Source organism: Stegodyphus dumicola, chromosome 9 (genome assembly GCF_044657685.1).
Source record: "Stegodyphus dumicola isolate Sdum_Otavi_A_Nest chromosome 9, ASM4465768v1".
Taxonomy (NCBI): Eukaryota; Metazoa; Arthropoda; class Arachnida; order Araneae; family Eresidae; genus Stegodyphus; species Stegodyphus dumicola.
This window is the reverse complement of record NC_140776.1, coordinates 16,078,261-16,102,872: the sequence shown is the minus strand read 5'-3', so window position 1 is coordinate 16,102,872 and position 24,612 is coordinate 16,078,261. Positions and strand designations below refer to the sequence as shown.

The 24,612-nt window shown below is 35.7% G+C and overlaps 1 protein-coding gene across 7 annotated transcripts in view; it reads right to left on the bottom strand.

Annotated features, from left to right (window-relative positions):
* LOC118184793 (cell adhesion molecule Dscam1-like) overlaps window positions 1-24,612 on the bottom strand; it is a 1,226,874-nt gene that overhangs the window by 357,342 nt on the left and 844,920 nt on the right. The gene's annotated exons all lie outside the window — the stretch shown is intronic.

Sequence of the window (24,612 nt, the reverse complement as noted above, 5' to 3'; positions counted from 1 at the left end):
ATTTATTTTCTGCCTCACTAAATCATTTTGTTATTGATGATTTTTAAGCCAGCATTCCCAGTGTTCTGTGCTTACGAATGATCTGAAATTGAACATATTTCAGAAAACAACGAAGTACTTTTGGATTCTAAATACACGTGGGCATATGTTTACAAAAGTATTCATCAGACCTTTAAATTTATAGTAATAAACACTATACAGTTGGATTTTCAGTCGAGTCGTATTTGTATATTTGCATCTCGGCGATTTAGCAATATTTTGAAAAACACTTGCTTCGACACAACATTTTATTTTATTTTATTTACTTCCTCATCGTCCTAAAAATAGGACAACACACATAAAGGGGCTTTGTATTAAATCTTTGAAATAATTAATTATTTAAGAGTCATTTAAATATATATTTCTTTATCGCAAGTTAGAAGTATAAAATTAGCCTTTATCCATCATAATAGTATTGTATAAAATACTATTATGATGGATAGGGGCTAATTTTTATGCAAACAGAAAAGACCAATATTTATAAGGAATTCAAATGCAATATAATTTAATTTAAATAATATTATTTAAAATAATATAATTTAATTAATATAATTTAAATTAATTGTAAGATTCTCACTAGTATATTTCTCAGTTACTGTAGAAAGTGACGAATCTTAAGAACTAGTTAGCGAATAATCGCTTATGTTCGTGTGACAAGAAACAACAATCAGATTTAACAAAACTCCGTCTTGGAGTGTACAATAAAAGCCGACACTTGGGCTTGAACTTAAGGCTGCGTTCAGACGGCTGGGTAAAAGGCATAGAGGGGTAGTCATAAGGGCATAAAATACGGGAATTCCGTTCACACTTGCGAGAACAGGGTGTAAGCCGTGGCCAATGAGAGAAGCTAAATTTGTCTAAGCGTGGATGTGTCTCCAACATTCCCGCGCTCTTCTCCTGTTGATTGATTTCCCGCGTTCGCTCTGCTTGTTTTGTAACAGCGAAATCTTCTGTAGAACACCGCTTCGTTTTAGCTTCGCTCTGATCGGTCGACGCTTATCCCAAACTCGGAGTAAACTTGAAAACTTTTAACCCTATGCCACGACCCCTGAACCAGATTTTGTGATGCAGCACAGACTGGTTGCCTTGGCAACGGAGCTCGGCTTTAACCACTTATGCCCGTCTAAACGAAGATTAAGAGACTAAGAAATAAACTAAAACTAACATTAACTAAAGAGATATAGCCGAAGCTATCAAGATTATAATCGAGTTGCCCCTGAACTCTTATTTGACTACGAAGCTTATGAAGGGAGAGAGAGTAGCCAATAGGCAGACGCGCGCAAATGAGAAACTCTGATTCTCTCTAACTCAGCAAGTAGACTTCGCGGTTTAAATACCGCTCCTCCTCATTAAGTATTCAGAGTGATTCCAAAACTACGTTCTGACCGGAAGTAAGTTGAAGTTAAGAATTTGACAGGGAAGGAACTTAAAATTTAACTGTTAATAAAATTAATATAATCCTTACATATTATTATGAAGCATTTTGATAATAATAAATATACAAGAGATTAAAAAATTTTAGTCTTATTATTAAAAATTAAAATCGCCCATTTCATTCAGTTTGCAGTGAACGGATGGCCAAAGGCAGTCCCAAGATTTTTTTTCTTATAATGATTGAACATGGTTGCGTTGGATCTAAGATACACTCATATGATTCAGATTATACAGATGACACAGATCGTTACGCAGATGGTTGGTCAGATGAGACAGATGGTTCCTCAGATTACACATATGGTTCATTAGATGAGACTATCCAACAGGTGGGGCCGGTTTTCACATCTTTCTGACAAATGGTGCAACAATACCCCCATGCTATGGAGCAGACAACATTGCTTCCAACTTCGCTTGTAAATTAACAGCATTCCAGAAGACCCTAATAATTTACATCGACTTAAATGATATTGATAAAGCCAACGGACTTGTAATTTACTGTGACTCTAAGGTTTCCTAGAGACAATACTGCAAGGACATTGAAGACCCATCCAAGATGTACGCCAACACATAGAAACAATCAAACAGATCGGAAAGACATGCATTATGTAATGGATGCCTGCCCATGTTGGAATCGACGGAAACGAGGCAGCCGATAAACTGGCTAATAAGGCAAGAAATCTCAACAACTTAATCCCTGTAACTCTTGAGGAAGCTAATTCTATTCCTAGCTATAGACTCAAAGAAAAATATATTAAGAAATGCTATCAGATATGTGAGACTGGCGTAAACAGAGAAATCACAAAGATCATTACTAGACTGAGAAACCGTCATTTTAGAGGAATGAAATTTAATGAAGATTGTCCCAGATTATATAGAACTTGTAAAAACTGCTCCGAAACGGAGCTTTCTCCAGAACACGTCCTCACCTGTCCGGCATTACTTGCAGCTTTGCAAAGCTTGGAAGAATTTCCTTTACGGGGAGCGCTGTGTAGTGAAACTATAGTGCAACTGGCAAACGGAGTGATTTCCACGAATGGATCCATTTCACCTCTCAAAGGACACCACATCAACCAGCCAAAGTGCTTGCATTTATCTGTTATTTGGACTTTCCAGCATGTTACGTAAATGCTATTAAATTTCGCTTAAAAGCCTACCATTCTCTTTAAATAAGATAGATTTCGATCAATTTGCATTAATTTATTCCCGAACCAATCAGATCATTATTTTCACTGAGCATCGCTCGACAACACATGTAGTGACGCCAAAGTATTGTTTACCAACATGCTTCCTAAGACTTTCCCAGAAACATTTCTATATTCAATAATTTTCATGTTTAGAAAAACAAGCGTTTAGTTTACAAAGCATTTTGGTATTGTTTGTGATTTCGTCTTTGTAAACTTGAGATACGCAAAACTCACTATGAAACCTCTCTAATTTATGAAGTCAACAAGGAGGTAAATGACAGAAACGTTAATGATAATTGAAACCTTTTCCCAAAAGTAATTAAATATACTTCTTCCATGACTAAGTATGTTTTGAATAGTAACAGACATATCGTTCTGGTTTAAGAAAAGAATCAAAGTTGACTTTATGCTGTTTCTCACCTGTAACTTCTTTTAGTAAAAATGCACAAAATTTAATTTTTCACATGCGCTCTCTACAACATAAGTTCCAATTAGTAAGTCGTTCTTTTATTCTATTAAAGGTTTTTTTCCTAAAAATAGCATATTTTTAACATGTAAAATCGGTTCTGAAAAAAAGGGGAAAGTAAAATATTATGACTAAAACTACTTTCACATCACAGGGAAAAGAAACGCCGTAAATAAAACTGTTTTGCATTGCAATTAGCATTCTCGAATTGTTCTCTTGCACGTACTAAGCTCCTTGTACGAAGTAAAGAAACTATTTTAATCCCTAGAAACTCCGGATACTATATTTCAACGAAAACATCCATTTTGCCCTCTATTGAATTCAGTTTTGCGATATTTTTACGTGACATCTGTACGTAAGCGTAGAATAAAGGGCCCATTTTTCCCAAATGAATTGTAAAACTGATAAAAATGGAATCAGAACAGATTTTTTACGTATGTATGTATGTATGTATGTAGCATAACTAAAAACGAGTAGCTTCAGAACGTTCAAATTTTGTATATAGGACTGTTATAATATGAAGTTGTGCCCTTCCCTTTTTTGGTTACAATCGGCAGCACTTCTGTATATAAATATTATATATATACAGTGCGAAAAAAAATATGAGACGGTTCTACATCTCCCTTTCTACTGGGCCGATTGACGAAATTCAAATTGCGTTCTTCATGTCTCGAAAGCGCGACTTAGGATATATATTAGATTTATACACAGCACTATTCTAACATAGGTATGTTGACACAAAATCGGACTTTTTCTGAAATAACATGCAAATTTCTTACGACTCAAATTATGTCCAATTATGAAATTTTGTAAAATTTGATGCGAAATTTAAGGATAAATTCACAAATTTATAGGCGTTTGTAGTATTTATTATAATAATTTTATAATTTATAGGCGTATGTAGGCTTTTTTTTTTTTTCTTCAGTTTGCGCCAAGAAGTGGCTTTCAACTTTTGAAGAAACTATTTTGAGATTTTATGTATTTTCGCCTTGCCATAAAGTGAGAACTGAATTAATTGCATGAGAATTATATTTATAAAGAAATTTGAGGAAATAAATTTAAATGAAATGCAAGAGAAAATGAGTATAATTTAATATTCCGTACATGTGGTGTACACATCAGATTTCTTATTTGAGAGTTTATTTGGATTTGAATCTTATTTATTTTCCTAGCTTCAAAGAAGATGATTATTTATGATTTTGAATTGCCTAAATATCTTTCTTTTGGCATGTTCTTACAACTTGCATTTTTATTATGTCTCTCCGTATTTTACAAAATTTTATCTTTTTCCAAGTACCTGCAATTTTCCAGGTAACTAGAATAATGTACATGCCAGTTTTATACTTAAACGAGTAGTTTATGATTAAAAGGAAAAAAAAGATAAAATTCCCGGAAATTATGGTTCCTCTTCTCTTGAAAATCAGCAATACAGACATCTTATAATTTTCCTTTCCTTATTTTATTCGAAATTTTTCTGTAGTTCATTACAAATGTACCTCACACACTTCACTCTGAGGACCATGACTCATAATATTGCGTTAAATTTTTATCAAGCAATGTGGAACTAATCTCGAAAATTTTAAGCGGAGGGAAAAAAACTAATATTTCATGGCGCTCTTTTACAAGAAATTTAGATTAACACTGCACACTTTTTTTCTTAACTTATTTAAAACTTCAAACTATCTTTTTTAAGAAAAATTTAGTATGCTGAGGTGGTATCTATCGCCTGATGCAGGAAATAAAAACAGAACAAGGAAAAAAAGATATCTGCATAAAACAGGAAATTACGCTTTTTCTGAGCGCACTCAAGCATCATTTTGAGAAGCTCATCTTCCCTCGCTGGGAAATGAAAATGAGAAAATCTTCAATCGATAATCTCTTTTGATCTAATAAGGTGGACTTAAGTGGACTGTCTAAACAATAGTCGAAGCTGTTTTATGGAAAGGAAAATCTGCATCTGAATCACTGTAGATTTAAAATTTGTAAAGGACTTATACTAAATGCCATCTATACAGCAGGATTACTGCTAATTTATTGTAATTATGATGATTAATGCAACACCTGCTGAAGCGCTACTATCGATATGATGCAACATTAAGAGTTTCCCGTAATCAATATTTGAATAAATTGTAAGGATGTAACAAACTTTATCATTCTTGGCCTTCATTTGTTTGTCATCCCATTTTTCATGTTTATAATGATGAAAGAATTATGTTATAGTAGCTGCATAGATTACTCATGTGCAATGTGAATAATAGTAACTTTCCCTTAAAAGGTCACCTCTAAAGACACAAGTACTTATTTAGTTAGCTATCAAATGCTTTGCGGTGTTGGATTAAACAAACAAGAATTTTATAAAGGTTGTTGGTAAGTGCCAAATAGGCAGTTGTAATAAAAAGTACTTTATCCTGTACATATCATTATTACATTAAAAGTTACTATAATTAAATAATGGAAATTAAATCACAGTATTTAATTTGATTTTGTCAATGGTTTTTCATGTAGTCACATGATATTTCTAGAAAGGTGGCACACGTTTAAAAGAAATGTCATATATATCAAAACAATTGTATTTTGTAGTCAAAACAGTTATACTTTGTGATTGAATACAACTCGAGTGTAAGTATAGGGCTTAGAGAGCACTTGTTTGCTAGCAAGGGCAGTTCCACAAGCGACAAATACACCGCAGCTTTCAATCCTGAAGCTGTGGTTTAGTACGCTGATGCGCATTTTCCAGCTCGACAGAAGTACCTTATTTTCCTGAAGGAAATCTTTCCAGAACTGTTAGAGAAAGTTCTCTTAACCAACTGTCAGCGTATATGTTCCAGAAAGTTACAACAGCTCATTTTCGAAAAAATGTCAATAGACTGCATATCTTAGTATCACTTTTTGGGGACGTTAGATTTTTTAGCACTTTTATCCTTATGTAAAATATTATGAATGTAGAGAGAAAGAAAGTGAGGAATATCAAAGTCTGCGCCTTAAATCACAAGTTGTTGGGTAAAGAATTCTTAAGTGATGCATATTTTATGATATGTGCTGAATATTATTAATGAAGAAATATGAACACCAGTTAATTACGTTTTGCTTCTATATGATGCGACTATACGGATCTGCAAAACATCTGCATGCAATAATTGTGTTTCAGACTTCACCTCTTTTCCTATTTCAATTTCCTGTTTTCTACTTAAAAGGGAAAACAGCTAATTCAGAAGTCAAACAACAAGAATCAGCGTTATATTTTCAAAATTTTCACAGGACTAGTTTCGATGGTTTTACCGAACCATCATCTTCAGCTGCAAAACCGCAAATGAACAAGATAGGAAATAATGTTTAGATAAGATAAGAAAGCCTGGACAAGAATAAGCAAGTGGCGCCATCTGTTGACGAAACCAGAACTAAAACATAATTTCTTTAAAGGCCGAAGGCAAAGATGGATTGGAATTAGGAACGTTAACAAGAACAGAAAGATTTTTTTAATGTGAAATGCCTCTAGAAAATCCAGTTCTCCAAAGGAAGATGTTTTTTGAATAATTTTGGCAGCAGAAAAATTGAAAGTGCGATTTTCAGACCAACAATGTTGAGCAACAGAAGACTTCTGTGTTTCCTTTTTTCTAACATATGCCTCATGTTCCTTGACGCGAAATTTTAAGGCTCTCTTAGTTTGGCCAATGTAAATTAAACCACACTGGCAAGGAATCCTATAAATACCCCAAGAATTCATATCCGGAATGGTGTCCTTGAGTATGGAACTCGAAATTTTATTGATGGGAGAATAAACAACCCGAAAGTTAAATTTCTGCAAAATATGTGCAACTTTATAGCTAACTGATGGAAAGAAGAGAATGGCAAAATAATTTTTATAATCTCCTAAAACAAGAGAGTGCCTTTTAGTGTGCTGAGATGAGAATTTTTTAACTGTTTGATTAATAATGTTGGGTGAAAAGCCCCTGTCAATAGCTATTGCTTTTAAATAGTTTAGTTCTTCATCAAGGGCTATCGAAAATAACCAAAAGCTGTCTTAAGCAACTAGAATGGAATCAGACCAGATGTTGTTTTTCCAAACAACACACATAACCAAATTGCTTTGAACGGTATCATTGGCACCAGTAAACGAGTAGACTCTCCAACCGTAGAAAAGAAAGAATACCCCCCCCCCGGTCTATCATACTAGGTAGGCGTTTCCTGGCAAAAGTTGCATGATTTGCTCAAGAAAAGTTAAGATTTCCATAACTCGGATTGATTAACTTAAAAACTCTAAGCAGAGCGTGATGTGGCCATCGTATACATAAAACTAAGGTAGATGTCAAGTTTAACACGTTTAGATTAAGGAAGGCTATACCAATCATAATTTTTCTGACAGGCATGCCCACAGATGCAGGACAAAATGGTGTATTTCAAGCTCTTTAGAACTTAAAACTGTGTATTATAACTTAACTGTGTATTATATTATATGCTTTCTGTGAAACAATTCCAGTTTTAAAATTAAAATAACACCGGTCGAAATGGGAAACTCTCTGCTGCAGTGCTTTCATTGCCAGTTTTTCCTTGCTGCAATCGGACTAGACTTGCTGCTATCGGAGGAGGTTTGGTTATTACTGTGGGATTGACTGTCAAGTTACCCTGTGTTGAGTGGCGGCAGGTAGGGTACCTGACTCCTTATAATTAATGGGTAAATTCGTGAGTTTACGTTTGTGAGGTTACTCTTACTGAATTTTAAACTCAAAACATATTTAATATAATTAGGAGAAACTCTTTGCACACACACACATATATATATATATATATATATATATATATAATTCATAGACAGCATAGATAAGTATTTAAATTAATTACAGTCATCGTAGTGCGAGGAGTCTTCTAACGAAGGACTCTCTAGTTGAGAGCTCAAGAGTACGTACGTCTCTCTAGTAGAGAGCTCAAGAGTGTTCTTGTGATTTTACTCCGATGGCGAAAATCTTCAGACTGAAATCAGCCACGCCTCTCTAATTTTACATTCTCTGATTTGTTATATCTCGAACGATATTAGAGGGAAAATCAGATCATTTGTTCGTTACCCCCTCCTGAAATTGAGAGGCTTTGACGATATACACGGTGCAGAACGTTAACATTTCCTGAACACTATTCATGACATTATGTCTCTTTTTTTTTCAATGGTAGATTGTAAACAGTTACAAATGTAACCCAGTCCATTAATTTATACAAGGCCGGATGTGGTGGACTCTCTATTATGGAGGCACCTAATAGGTGGGCCACCATTGCCTTTCCTATGAAGGGACGGACAGTTACAACCATGTCTTCTCCGGGATTCGAACCCAGGTCCTTCGGCATCGCAGTCAACTTCCCTCACCACCATACCGACTGGGCGGCTTGACATTGTCTCTGCGATGTAAAAAACATGTCGTGTGACACATCGTAAAGGCTGGGAGCAGTGAATTGTAGGGACTGCATACTCGATTTACTTATCTCTGTGTGGTCCGCCGTAACGTTTTAAAAGTGCACAACCCAATTTTTCGCAAACCTGTCTAAGTAACACAAATGATAAAGCTATGCTTTTCCTGTGAAATTTAGGCATCTGATGGAAGGATGTCTTGCATTTCTAAAATGAATTTTATTTCCCAATGGCCGGCCCAAGCCATCCACAGACGTTGGCCACTAACGACGCCAGAAGCTGCGGTCACTTTGTTCTGGAAGCACCTAATAGGTGGGTCTCCTTTGCCTCCTATAAGGGACGGACTAGTGCAACCATGCCTTTCCCAGGATTGAAACTCGGGCCCTTTGGTAACACATCCGGCTTCTTTAACCACTAAACCATCTGGGAGGCACAACAATAAACTAACACGAGAAAAGATGTAAGCAAGGTATGTTTCTCGGTCTCGACATCGAGAAACTGTAAATGCTAAAAACTGTTATAAAATGAAAGAACAGGAAAAGAACTCATTTTTCGAAACTCCCAATGGCCTCATTTCGCTCGAGAATACTAAATTACGAAATTTTCTTTCCGAAGTTGTATAAAACACACAGGCCACTTATAAAAGTTCAACTCCGCTCGCTTGACGCTAATTACTAGATTCCATATCTAAATAAAATTTTATAACATTTGATATATCAAAAATCTAAGTAAAGCAAATTTACTTTCCTGTTGAAAGACTTGCCTTGGTCATTCGCAAAAATCGTAGGATTAGTGTCAGAACTGACAAATTTAATCGCCATCTATTTAATGTATAACGTATTTTTCAGATGTTTTGAGGGCCCACCAGCGGCCGAGCGGTAAAGTCGCTGAACACTGGTAGTTCGGTCCGAGGTTCGAATCCCGCGAACGGGCTGGCTGCATGGGTGTTTTCGTGGTTTTCCCCATGTGTAACGTGTATACGAGCCAGTTTCCCTTAGAAAATCCTCCACGAAGGCATCCCTCCCCTTAGGCAGATAGCCCTCGAGGCTTTGCCATAATCACACACACACTCAGATGTTTTGATTACAAATTTGCCCAAGTGCATCGACTCTATGTTGTTTTTCTAAAAAGTTCACTTTGTTACTTTATAATTAATTTGGATAACGGAGTAATATTTTGTCAGATATTTAATGAGCAACAAATAGGATTTTTACGCTGATTTTTCTAGACTGCCTGATATTGTTTCTTTGCTACTTTTTTCTGTCTAAATTGCGGCCATTTTTAACTTTCCATCAAGTGAAAAATAAGCAGTAATTTCTTCCTGATACTGTTCAAGCTTTCGCATCTTTCGCTATTTTTCCCTCTAAATTGTTAACCGTATTTAACTTACCATAAATTGAAAAAGAAAGTCCCCCCCCGCAACAGCACGGAAGTTTGCATATCTAGAGAATGTTCAAAAACGCCCACTCAATGAAATTAATTTTTGGGAAACAAAATATTTGGCGATGAAATATGAAAAATTGCAAGGAAAAAAGATTCTCGCATCGATAACTGGTTTCATGGCTCTAGGATTTCCTTTTATACTGCTTTGCGCTTCATATATTGTTGGGCTGAAGAATTAATTTCCTTCAGATGCTACACTGCGGGGTAAAATATGGAAAAGTTGTGTATCTCCCGTTCTACTGAGCAGATTAACGAAATTCAAATTCATTTTTCATCTCTCGAAAGTGCGACTTAGGATGTGTATTTTATTTATATATGTCATTGTTCTAATATAGGTATTTTTACATAAAATCGGACTTTTTCTGAAATGGCATGCCAGTTTTTTTTTTCCATTTACCAATTCTACGGCTCAAATTATGCTTAAACATTAAAATTTATAAAATTTAGTGCGAAATGTTTGGATAAATTCAAAAATTTATCTTGGTGAATTTCCTTCAGTTTGCGCCAAGCATAATTTACTAGGCGAAGTTTTAAATATATGGCAATCTATTTTTCTTTCCCTTTATACATTGTGCACGAGCATAAAAAATTTCTTATCGTTCTTATTTTTAAATAAATTTCTAAAAACGTGCCTAAGCCTTGATGTTGTTATCGCTTTCAACAATTATGTCAAATTTCAAAAGGCGCTATATATAAATTCGCGTATATCTTCGGAAATTTTAAATAAAAAAACTCTAATTTTTGCAGGTATGCTTAGAAATACACCTACTTTAAGATGATGGTAAACATCATATAGATTACAGTTCAAAATGTTTTTCGAAACATTTTTAAAAATGATTTAAAGATACAATTTTAAAAATAAATCATAAAAAATGGGCGAATTTTATTTCGAATGTACCTAAATTTCGGAATGTGAAAGGAAGAATCAAATCAGTTTAATAAAAGAAGAGTTATTAATAAATATACAAGTATATCAAATTAAATTAACACTGAGGAGCTAAAATTTTAAAGCTAATTTTTTAAAACCTACTCTGCGATTTTTACAAAACTTGGCAGTTTGGTATAATTTAGTACCAGAAGCGAAATATGGAATACATTTGGCAGGTCATTTCACAATAAGCCCGGTTTTGGGCCAATATACGTACATTAGAACATTGGTATATATATAAGTCTAATGCATGTCCTGAGCCTCGTTTTCGAGACATGAAAAACGAAAGTTGATTTTAGTAAAGCGGCCTAGTAAAACGGGGCTCAGTTTCATTCATATAAAATTTAGTTTCATACTATGAAATCTGGTATGAAACTAGATTTCATATGAATGAAAATTTAAACATTTTTCTGTGTGAACAGCGAAAGAAATTTTATTTTTCTTTCTCTATTATTAAAATTGAATTTCGTCCACCAGCGGCCGAGCGGTAAAATCATTGAACACTAGTAGTTCCGGCCTGTCTTCGATTCCAGCCAACGGGCTGATTGCATGGGTGCTTTTGTTGTTTTCCCCTTATGGGCGTATATGCGAGCCAATTTCCCTTAGAAAGTTCTCTACGAAGGCATCTCTTCTCTTAGGCAGATAGACGTAGTGTGCTTCGCCATAATAGTTTTTTACATTTAAAAAGGTAATTCATTTTTCAGTCAACAAGAAGTTTAATAGTAGACATTTTGCAGTCAACAAGAAGTTTAATAGTAGACATTTTGCAGTCAACAAGAAGTTTAATAGTTTAGTTTTCTTGGAAAAAGACAAGCAACTGAAATATTTCTGTTAGCCGAGCACATACAAACTGCCGCGATACAATGAGTATAAACTTTAAAATCACCTTTTGAATACAAAGGTTTAAAAACACGTTGTTCGTTTACCACTAAGCAAATTTTTTTTTCAAAATATGGCATTAAAAATATATTTTGATAATTATAATATTGTTTTTATTTTTAAATAGCTCACTTTGTTAAACATTTAATTTGAAAAATAAATTAAAAACGTTTTGTCATATCGAAACACAACGGAAATGCTGATGCCTCCTTATGTCAAGTAGAAAATAAAGATCATATGCCACGTTTAATAATGCCAGTAAAATGATTGGTTAAAATTTAAAGGAAATATGGTGAAATTATTTTTTTTGTTTATGTTGCAAGGAGATTTTATTCTTTTCCATTAGCGACAATTTCTGCCATTCATAAATAGTCGTTGTTGACAGTCAGTCGGCGATGCATAAGATCTTTAATTATTTCAGACACTATAAAAGTGCTTTGTTAATAAATTTTACATAATAAGTACTTACGAGTGTCATTTTTCTTGTATCATTTTACCGTAAACGTGTCTGGTCACACGCAACACATCCAACTTCAGTACTACAGTTTACCGTAAACCTTCATCGGTTTGCCTTCCACCACACTTTAAATCATGTCATCCGACTAAACAAAAGTTAGCTTCATTTTATTCCTATGTTTTCCGTGCTCTTCAAGTTTGCTCCTCCAAACTAGCCCTTGATGAAGAACTAAATTATTTAAAAGCAATAGCTATTGACAGGGGCTTTTCACCCAACATTATTAATCAAGCAGTTAAAAAATTCTCATCTCAACACACTAAAAGCCACACTCTTATTTTAGGAGATTATAAAAATTCTGTTGTCATTCCCTTCTTTCCATCAATTAGCTATAAAGTTGCACATATTTTGCAGAAATTTAACTTTTGGGTTGTTTACTCTCCCATCAATAAAATTCCAACTTCTATACTCAAGGACCCCATTCCGGATATGAATTCCTGGGGTATTTATAGGATTCCTTGCCAGTGCGGTTTAATTTACATTGGCCAAACTAAGAGAGCCTTAAAATTTCGCGTCAAAGAACATGAGGCATATGTTAGAAAAAAGGAAACACAGAAGTCTTCTGTTGCTCAACATTGTTGGTCCGAAAATCACACTTTCAATTTTTCTGCTGCCAAAATTATTCAAAAAACATCTTCCATTGGAGAACTGGATTTTCTAGAGGCATTTCACATTCATAAAAATCTTTCTGTTCTAGTTAACGATCCTAATTCCAATCCAAATTTGCCTTCGGCTTTTAGAGAAATTATGTTTTAGTTCTGGTTTCGCCAACAGATGGCGCCACTTGCTTATTCTTGTCCAGGCTTTCTTATCTTATCTAAACATTATTTCCTATCTTGTTCATTTGCGGTTTTGCAGCTGAAGATGATGGTTCGGTAAAACCATCGAAACTAGTCCTGTGAAAATTTTGTGAATTAACGCTGATTTTTGTTGTTTGACTTCTGAATCAGATTTTTAATAGTTTACTTATTTATTTTGACAATTATGGATGTAATGAGACGAATACATACCCAAATTTGTTTTCCCTTCAGACTTTAAATTTCATAGTTCTCTATGATAAGTACCTATTTGTATCTATAACCGTCAAAATGATGGGTAAACTAGTTTTACAGTTAATCATAATAAACCCTGTTCTTTTTAAACGTAGTTAGAGAATAGATACTAAGTAAAAATTAAAATTCAACCTAAATATCTTTCGATATCTTCGAACCCAATATCAAAGCACCGATGTTGACCAAAGGATATGTCACATGTGATTATCTGTCAATCGTACGTACCTAAAGCGTAAACGGAAAGAGTTAACCCTTTTCGGTAAGCTACCTTTTGAAGCAGCAGTTTTGATTAAAAAAAAAATAGGCAGTCTAATTAGGCCTAGGAGTACACAAGTATAATTTTGTCAAGGTAGCAGGTAGCACTTATCGTTTTAATTCTGTCGGTGTGCCCAAAGTGGTACACTGATTAAATAGAGCTTCGAAAAGCGTTCTGAAATGAGCATTGTTGTAAATGAACTGGCCGATGAGATGCGGAGAAACAAAGAATACAGACTCTCAGTTGTCCTAAATTATCGGTGAGCCCGATCTGGGCACACCTAGGGTTCGCCGTTTGATTTTAGGCAAGATTCCATGGTAAAAATTTAAAACTAATATAGAATAAGGAGATTAGCATACATCCAAAAAATAGAAATTTCTTTTCAAACAATTCATTTTATATTCTAAAAAAAATCTGGAAGAATGAGGTTCTAAAAAAATTCTTTTCTTTGAAAAATGAGGTTCTTAAAAAACTTAACGTGGCTAAAATATATGGACTGGTATGTGTTGAGCTCCATCTACTATAAATAAGAAAGTTCAGAGTAACCTATAGTAACCTATAAATCCTTTTTCATTCAATTTTTCTGTGTGTACAGAAGGAAAATTTTTAGGTGTGTCCAGACCGGACACACTGTGCCGCAAAGGGTTAAACTTAAGACGAAACTTTCTGGAGTCACTGAATTCCAGACACTGTGTGGAGACATTTTAGAAAAGGTTTCAGCTATTGCTAGTAGAAACGAACGACAAGAATGTGTTAAATTATTAAAAATATTAGCAATATTATTATACGAGTAGAATTAGAGGAAAGTACATATTTTGCTTTTTTCTGACGAAACACCCTTCTTTAAACCTCATGAGTAGTTCAAGAAGACGTACTGAATTGCTAAAAGAATAATTAGAATCAGTCAAGGTATCAAAGTAAGTCCAACACTAAAACTATCCTAGCATTTTTACCCTGATAAAAGTTATTTCAAATCTGTCATACTGATGGTTATCGGCAGATCTATAAGGTATATCTCCCGCCTTCCTAGCATGCCTTTGGTGTAGTGGTTCTGCACGCTGGGCCGGTATTCCAGAGGTCCGTGGTTCGATTCTCGGTAAAGGCGTTTGCTCATTTTTCATCTCTCTGGCTTTACCAATGAAACTAATGTCTCTACAGTGGCGCTGAAACTAAAAGGGTGTTAGGTGATGATTCTCCGCATCCAGGATTTGGCGATTGAGTTCCCTAAAACCCCCAGTCGCCCTTTAAAAAAGGGGGAGTATATAAGGTATTTTTCTCACTTTCCCAGCGTGCCTTTGTGGTGCATGATTCTGCAAGCTGGGCCGGTATTCCAGAGATCTGTGGTTCGATTCCCGGCGAAGGCGGTTGCTCATTTTTCATCTCTCCGACTTTTTCAATTAACCTAATGTCTCTACAGATCTAGTGCTCAGATTATGTTTACAGTTTAAAAATAAACTTGTAAGAAATCCCTTTTTTTTCTATTTGTAAATTGTGGATAATCTTCAACAAGACTGTAAGCGACGTATCGCTATATCTAAAGATGAAAACAGAAACGCGAAAAAAACTGAGCTCACTGAGCCGAGTAACACAGTGTTTATATATATTTATATACTTTTGGTGCGGGCGATTGTAAATAAAAAGGGTAGTGCGCAACTGCATATCAAAAAGTATTTAAAACTAAGCAAGCTGAACAGAAGGCAAATCAGCCAGTACTTATGGCTTAGAAATTACCAATCAGCCAGCATTTATGGCAAGAACTCAAAGAAGAAAATCCGCTGTAAAACTAAATCTAAATAACTATTAGTCCTAGTACTCAAAAGAAATTAAACCCGAAAGTTGGCTCTTAAACTTACACCGACGTGAATTTACTATCGGCAAGTATAAAGCAGCTCCGACGGCAGGATTTGTTACCTTAAAACAGCAGACTAGTACGTTACCTTCAGCTAGCTGAACACGCTTTATTTAAGCAATCTCTAACCCTGATTTATATATGGGAATAACTTTTCATTCTGCTAGGAAAAAGAGAAGGGAGAAATGTTAGCATAAATTTGCCATCATCATATAAGACATCCAAGACTATCGACCCTAGAATGAAGGCTAAGTTTCTTTTAATATACTTTTCTAAGTTTTCTGCTAATCTCATTCCTTCAAAATCAACAGCAACAGGCCAAAAGGTTTTACCGTAATATTGAAATTCTCTTTAGAAAACGAAGATTGTATAGTTGATAGTATCTTGAAATGCTTCATTTCTGGGTATATGTCTGTATTTCTGTACAACAATGTTTAACAGAATGCTTTTCTAAATAACAATGGGAGCGAAATAAAGTGTGTTTCGATACTTCATCAAGTGTCGTCGTTATTCACTCCAAATCTACGAACCTCGTACGAACGTGAAGGAAGAAAATAACGTAACAACTGGTGACATAAGAAGAAAAACGCAACAATATGTTATAAAGTTTACCGGCACAACCGTGTGCCGAACCACTACACCGGTTGGGCAGCTTAATTCATCTTAAAATTAAGAAATTTGTACATGCTTATTTATACTTAATTTTATTTATTGATACGATTTCGATATTAAAAAATTTAAATTAAATCTTAATTCCGAAGTTAAAAATGTTTTGCATATCTGATACCAAATAAGAATGCATCAAACTATAAAAGAAATAAAGGCTCAATGCCTTTTGTTTAAATTTTAAAATAAAAAATACATTAGGGGATTTAAGTGATTAAAAAAAACTAGCTTCAGCACTCTACTTGTCACTAAGAACTTCGAAACTTCGACTATAAAAAGTAAATCTCTAGTTAACTGTTAACAAAAAATAAGTGCCTTGAAATTTTTTTTCTTTCCTTTTTCCACTCCGATAGCCTATTTATTATTTAATTTTCGGCTAAAAGCCTCAACTCAGAGAATGTTAGAGTCCTGTCAAGAGCAGAACTAAATCACATTTACTTGAACGCCAGCAACACCTAAAGATGGATTTCTTCATTAGCTTTCACCTTAAGCGAGAAACGTTTACAGCAAAATGTACTTTATTTTTTCATCACGAAAAGATTTATTTCCTTAACTTTAATTTATTGAATACAATTTTGAAATATAAATGCATTGATTAATTACCAAATTAAAATTTACCAGTAATAGCGAAATACCCAATACCTAATTTAATACTTAGTGGTGATTTTGTCAGTATGCAAAAAATGTTTTTTATTTAAATTCTTAACATATGGAGGAATGAATACTGTTATAAATAACAGATCAATGTAAAATTTGAGGCTTTTCCATATGAGCCCCAATGATGAACGCCACACTTCTGTTAAAAGCCATTTATGAATGTCAAACTACGGGGTGTCGCCCAGAAGGTATGATGTTAGGGAAGCCTACAGTGGTGGCCAAAATTGTGGACACTTTTGGAAATTTTTATGTTTTTGAACTTTGTATGCTTATAGAAAACGTTACGTTTCACAAAATGCAAACTTGTATATATCATTTTAAAGAGAATTTATTACGAATTCAATACAAAACACAAAATTCAATTATTTGCAATACAAAAAAGTTAAACGATAATAGTCATCGATATACATTAGATAGTGATGATTGCAGTGAGTTATCAGTACTTAGTAGGGTACCCTTTATTTTTTATTACAGCTTCACATCGACGTTTCATTGAGCTGACAAGAGTTTTAAGCTCTTCTTTCGTTATTACATGATGCCAGGAAACATTTATAGCCTCAATTAGTTCCCTTTTATTTCATGGACGCATCAATCTGACAAGAGTTTTCAAACGGTGCCACAAATTTTCGATAGGATTGAGGTCAGGACTGTTTCCTGGCCATGACAACAATTTAATGCTCTTTGTACGAAACCAATCTTTCGATATTTTGGCCGTGTGGCAAGGAGCAGAATCCTGCTGAAAAGTAAACGAAGCATTGTTGGGAAAGAAATCTTTGATGGAAGGTTAAAGTTTTGGTTCTAGAATAGTGTCAATGTATTTTCTGGCATTCAGTGTCCCATCGATGACATGAAGGCGACCAATACCATCTACTGACATGCATGATGAGTCATAACAATAACTGGTTCTTCACAGTTGCTTGAATGCAGTCAGGATGTAGCTCTTCTCATATTCTACGTCTTACATATTTTCGCCCATCACTAGCGAATAAAGATATCTTAGTTTCATCACTCCATATAACTTGTGACCACTGATCATCTGTCCAATTATTGTGCTCCTTTGCCCACTGTAGTCTTTTTTTTCCTTGCTGAAAATTAAGATAAGGCTTTTTTCGTGAAATTCTACCTCTCAGTCCAACATCTGTTAAACTTTTCCTGATTGGTCTTGAACTGACAGAAACACCAGCATCATTCAGATCACTTCTGATGGCCGCTGATGACATTTTTCTATCTTGGAGATATAGTCTTTTTATTCTTCTGTCATCAATAGATGTGGTTCACCTTTTTCGGCCTTTTCCTTCTTTGATTTTTATTGAATTTGTCTCCTGATACCGTAAACAAAACTTTCAGTCTCCAGATGTAGTCACTGAACCATCCACCTGTCTTGCAATTTCAGCATAGGATAGACCACTTTCTCGTAACACAATAATATTACATCTCTGCCTAGGTGTCCAATCTACTCTTTTATTTGATGCCATTGCTTCTTGACTAAATATTAAAAATTTTTACAAAAATTCCTACTTGTAATTGCAGTGTATAAGAAGCAGGTACTCCTTCTGCAGAACAAAGCAAAATAATGAATTGTTTCAAGTGTAAACATGATGTCAGCTTCTACTGGCAGTTACTAACATTTGATTGGTTCTTAGAATAAGAACAGTGATTGGCCAGGAAAGCTAGATATTACAAACCACTTCATAACTGTGTTTTTTATTTATATTAAAGTACATATAACTTTTTTGTTTTGCAAATAATTGAATTTTGTGTTTTGTATTGAATTCAGTAATAAATTCTCTTTAAAATGATATATACAAGTTTGCATTTTGCGAAAAGTAACATTTTCTATAAGCATACAAAGTTCAAAAACATAAAAATTTTCAAAAGTGTCCACAATTTTGGCCACCACTGTGCTACGGTACAGGAGGACCCAAGTTCGAATCACGGAGAAGACATGGTTTTTTGTAAATGTATACTGTCGGTGCGGCATGGCGGCACTCTAAATATGTGGCCAGCCGGAAATCCTCTCTTGGGAATTGATGGGAGAGTAGAGGGGTGGGAGACCCCCGGATCTCCCCCAGGGTGTTATTCCTCAAAATGGGGGGGAATAGAAGTCCAACCTCTCTTCGGACTAGGCTGTAGCAATCATTGTTCCATGTAATAGGGACACGACAACAACAAGCCACAGGGTGAATCTGAATAAGAACACAAAACTTTAGGTGTTGAAAGAGGACAGCTATACGAGCAGTATCCATCATAGAATGTGTGGTCGGAACGCAAATGGCGAGCCGCTAGGTGACATTGTAAATGGTATTGAAAAGTGTCGGCCCTCGTACCCAATGGCATTTTCTACCGTGAATTGCCGAGACGATGACTGGTTATACAAATTACAAAATTTCCAGAGCAGTGGATTGGTCAAGGTGGTGCAAAGTAAGGTCTTTCCAATCAATCCAACGGTCTTTTCTTCTAATATATCTAAAGCATTTCGAACGACTTCAACTAGTGCCCTACAAGTAATAACTGGTCTTCTGCCTCTCTATCTCCGAACGGAACAGGAGGGAGCACGACAACTACTTAAACTGCTAAATCAACAGGTCACCTTCTATGGCGAACATTATTCTCCTGAAGATTATGAAATACCCTACAATCGACTACGTCCCCATCCAGCTGCTTATGGACTTGGTGTTCATGTAATGTTACGTGAATCTACTCAACTGCCTGATGGGGATTATTACATTTACACTGATGAGTCAAAAATAGAAGATAATACTGATTGTGCTTTTGCAGTTTTTCACCATGGCACTTTATTGCATCAATGGAAAGCACATCTCCATGGACATAACAGCGTGTTCCAGGGAGAGGCCGTTGCCATCGTCAATGACACTAAATATATTCTGGAACATCAAATATTGAACTGCTGCATTGTAAAGGACAGTCAGTCGGTCTTGGCTGCTGCAATGAATCCTGTGCATCCATCAAAAATAATTTCGCAACTTCAAGAATTACTTCGATTAGGTGCTCACCTTAATATTCAAATGTTTTGGACACGTGCTCATATGGGCACAATTGGGAATTGAACTTGCTGATGAATTAGCTAAGCAAGCGGCCATGAACGATAATGCTATTAATTCTCCTTTAGCTTCGCCCATATCACATTTTCTTCGGAAACTGCACCTACAGTTAGTTATGCAATGGCAGGTCCTCTGGGATGCAGAGGATACTGGCCACAGAGCGCATTATCACCTGGGCTATGTTGATGATACTCGTCTTCTTGCCAATTCACAATTGGTAAGATATGTCACAGGTCACGGGCCTTTTCCCGTATATTTTGCCCGCTTTAACATCACATCAACTGATCAATGTGTTTGTGGCCAGGCGGGTACGCCTGAGCATTATGTATCCTCTTGTGAACTTACACGAGAACTGCATATCCCTTTTCCTGCTCAACATCAGCAGGCTTTTAGTAAGTTTTTAATCAAACAACGACATCTTGTTCGGAAACTGACTGCCATCATGTCAAAACTTATGCATCTTGGTACCGACTTATGTCAACCTGTCTAATTACTTGCTGTTCCTACATCTTCTATATTATATGTCAAATTGTTTCATTTACTGCATTTATCAATTAATTTAGCTGTATTGTTAACATATCCTTTGCATTTTGAATTAGTATGTTGTCATTTATTGTCTATTGTTGTTTGAATACTGTTAGTAATTATGCTGCACTATGTAACACAATTTATCTGTGATTTCTATTACTTGCACATATTTTTACTGCATACTGAATTTGCAGTTTCTTCTTTATTGCATTTGTACTCATATTTATATCATTTGTATTAGTTAAGTACTGGTTCATCATAAATGCATCTGTTCTGTACTGAATTTGTGTTGCATTTATATTTAACAGCATATTATAATTTTTGTGTTGCATTCATATTTGTGTTGCATTTATCTTCAATAATTTGTGTTGCATTTATATTTAATAGCATATTATAATAGCATATTTAATAGCATTCATATTTAATAGCATATAGAATTATATTGCACTCATATTCAAATATTGCATTTGTACTCATATTTATATCATCTGTATTAGTTAAGTAATGGTTCATAATATATGCATCTGTTCTATACTGAAGTGTTGCATTCATATTTAATAGTATTTGTATTTCTTATGTGCTGATTTATATAGATTGCATTGTTACATACTGAATTAGTAATGCATTTGTCGTGTCCTGCCCTTATCCTCATATTATATTCTTCATTTTTATAATGTGCTGATTCATTCTGATTGCATATATTATGCACTGACTTTGTATTGTCTATTATATACTGAATCTGTATATATTTCTATTCACAGTATTTGTTATGTGCTGAATTCTATTGATCACATTGTTATATACTGTATTTGTACTGCATTTGTAGTGTACTACCCTTATCTTTCTATTTATATTATTCATACTAGATATGTGCTGATTCATCTTGATTGCATTTATTACATACTGAATTGTATTACCTCTCATATACTAAATTTGCATCGCATCTGCGCTGAATTTACATAACCTGTTATATATTGCATTTATATGAGTTCATCTTGATTAGATTAATTATGCACTGAATTTGTATCACTTATTATATTTTTATTACTTGTTCTATACTGAATTTATAATGCATTTGTATTTATTTTATTCGTATTTGTTCTGTGCTGTTTTATCTTGATTGCATTTTTACAGCATTGAATTTGATTTACCTGTTATCTATTGAATATTGTCATTTGTAGTGTACTCTTTATATTGTTACGAATTTGGTATTTAAAAAGCTAATGTTAGTTCAATTATAAATTAAATGGTTTTATTTCTCGCGCAGTGCAGCGCGTGACGAATATTAAAAGAAAGCTAAGTCGGAAAAAATTAAAAATACAAGAGCGCGTGCGTTAAATAAATAAATATCTCTTTTTGATTTCGAGAAAGTGCTGGAAAATTCTAGCGCGTGATTTTAAAATCTTATAAAAGGAGGAAAACATCTCAGTTTGTAGCAGTTGTTTAGTTTGTTGTTGTTTAGAAAACTACTGTTGTTGATTGTAGCGAATTCGCGGATTAGCGTTCTTTAGCTGTTTTGAATTACGTTCTATTGGACATTTGAGTAGTTAAAAGATAACTACTGTGAGATATTGTAATACTGCATGATAATTTGAGAAAATTTAAGCATTTTTGTTGTGATAATAATAAATTTTTGTTCGTTTTTCATCGGACTTGTGCATTCATTTCATAACGAACCCGTGCGCACGCAACAATTTTTGGTGTCAGGAGTGGGATTTGAATGCCAATAACAAGAGCGATGGAAGAACAATTCAGGCAAATGATGACTGCATTTGCTGCTTTCCAAGAAAAGATGGAAGGAGCCGTCAACTCCGTTAAGGAAGATATAAAAGCTGTACAAGAGAAAATGGATGCTGGTCAAATATCCGTTAAGGAAGAAATGAAATTGGGCCAGGAATGCGTTAAGGAAGAGATGAAATCCCTTAAAGACGAGATGAAAGCAGGTCAGGACGAAATGAAAAGAGAAATTACCTGCGTAATAGAAAATAAATTTGAGGCTATGGAAGGCAGAATAGACGCGGTTGAAACTAAAGTTTGACAAACAGAAGAAAGAATTTCTTCTGTAAAAGAACATATAGAAGAGAGAGTTTCTGCCGTCGAACAACAAATTGATGATAGGGTTTCTGCTGCCGTCGCCAAAGAAGTTGACAGCCTAAAGAAGTGCATAGCGACGGTAGGAAACAATTCTGAAGGTTTTAAATTTTTATCGATGCCTGCTCGTTCCGTTCTGAAACTATCTACATATGATGGGAAGACCTCCTGGCAGGTGTATAGGACACAATTTTTTATCGTTGCGGATGCGAATGGATGGGATTCCCAAGCTAAGGCCTGTCATCTCGCCGCTTCTCTGAGAGCAGACGCAGCGGATATCCTGCAGACGCTTCCCGAAAATCAAAGGCTAGATTTCGAAGCTCTATCCGGCGCTTTGGAGCTGCGCTTCGGCGAGAAATGTTTAAAAGACTACAGCAGGCTCCAATTAAAATCTCGTCAACAGAAGCTCACCGAAACGCTTCAGGAGCTCGCCACGGATGTTGAAAGGCTGTCACATCACGCCTTTTCGGAGTGCCCGACAGAAACAAGGGAAATCCTGTCCCTGCAATATTTCATCGATGGCATCCGGGACCCTGAAATACAGAAAGCACTGCGAATGGCGGATGTTAAAGATCTGAAAAGCGCTTTAGTGTATGCCATGAAATTTGAGGCAGCCCAGCAAGCCACCCGTCGAGACCGCCATCCAGTCAGAGCTGCTCAAGTCCAGGAGCCAGGGGATCAAGTCACTGCTCGTCTAGACGATTTAACTAGACAACTGAACGCCTTGAGACAGAATATTGGTGACAAGAAACCGACCGTAAAGTGCTGGAACTGCGGTGCTGAAGGACACATCCGACGAAACTGCAGAACACCCCAGGGCACGGATGCTAAGACCGCTCCTAACAAACAGCAGGGAAACTAATTAGTGGCCATCTCGCGGGGCGGAGGTTGCCAGATCATGAAAAGCCCCAGTTTAAAGCGCTTCAGATTTCTGCAGTGAGAGGCGGCAGTAATGGACTTTTCATAATAGGACATATTAATGGAGTTCCCTGCAATATGACGATAGATACAGGAGCCAACGTTACCATCATCCGAAAAGATTTGGCTCAACAACTGGGAAGCAAACTTATCTGGACGCCGCCCTGCGTTGAGAAGATCAACATCGATGGAAAAGTAAATGCTAACATCACGTTTGGAAGTGCCGCTTACCATCACACGGCATATGTAGCAGAGATCACTGATTCTTGCATACTCGGATTGGACTTTCTAAGGAAATACAATTTTTCCTTGGACTTTAAAAATAACGAATTGCATTCTACATCTGAGGACATAGCGTTATTTGGAGTCAATGATGAAGTTAAATCTGTCCATAAAATCATAGCACAAGACAATATCACAATACCGGCAAGAACAGAAATTTTACTTCCTGGATCCATAGCCGAAAACAGAAATTTCCGCTACGGCATCATAGAATATCCCAATAACTGTAATAGCCCAAAGGAGTACTAGTAGCCTCAACACTCGTCGACCTATCCAGAACGGTTATCCCGGTGAGAGTCGCCAATGTAACTGAGAAGGGGAGAATTATTAAGAAAGGTGAAGTGGTTGCAGCATGTACTCCAGTAACCACTGTTGAAAGAAAGAGTAACATCCAAGAATCCGTGTCCTCAGAGAGAATTACATCGGAGTTATTGCAGAATGCGCAATTAAACGATAAAGAGAGGAATGCTGCCGATCGCGTCATTAAAGATCTTCAAGTTGTTTTCTCCCGCTCATCTTCTGACGTGGGTCGAACTAGTTTGACACAACATAGAATAGATACCGGCGATCATCCCCCGATCAAGCAACATCCAAGACGTCTACCGTTTGCTAAACAGGAAGAGGTGAGAACACTGTTAAAAATTATGGAAGAAAGCGATGTCATCGAGCCTTCAGTAAGTCCATGGGCATCTCCCATCGTCCTAGTCAGAAAGAAAGACGGCTCAACAAGATTTTGCGTCGACTATCGCCGGTTGAATGAGGTTACGAAGAAAGACAGTTACCCTCTTCCTAGAATTGACGACATTCTAGACACTCTTTCTGGCAGCAAGTGGTTCTCAACACTTGATTTAAAGAGTGGGTATTGGCAGGTAGAAATACAGCTGGAAGACCGAGAAAAGACGGCATTTACTACGGGACAAGGGCTTTGGCAATTTAAGGTGATACCGTTTGGACTGTGTAATGCGCCGG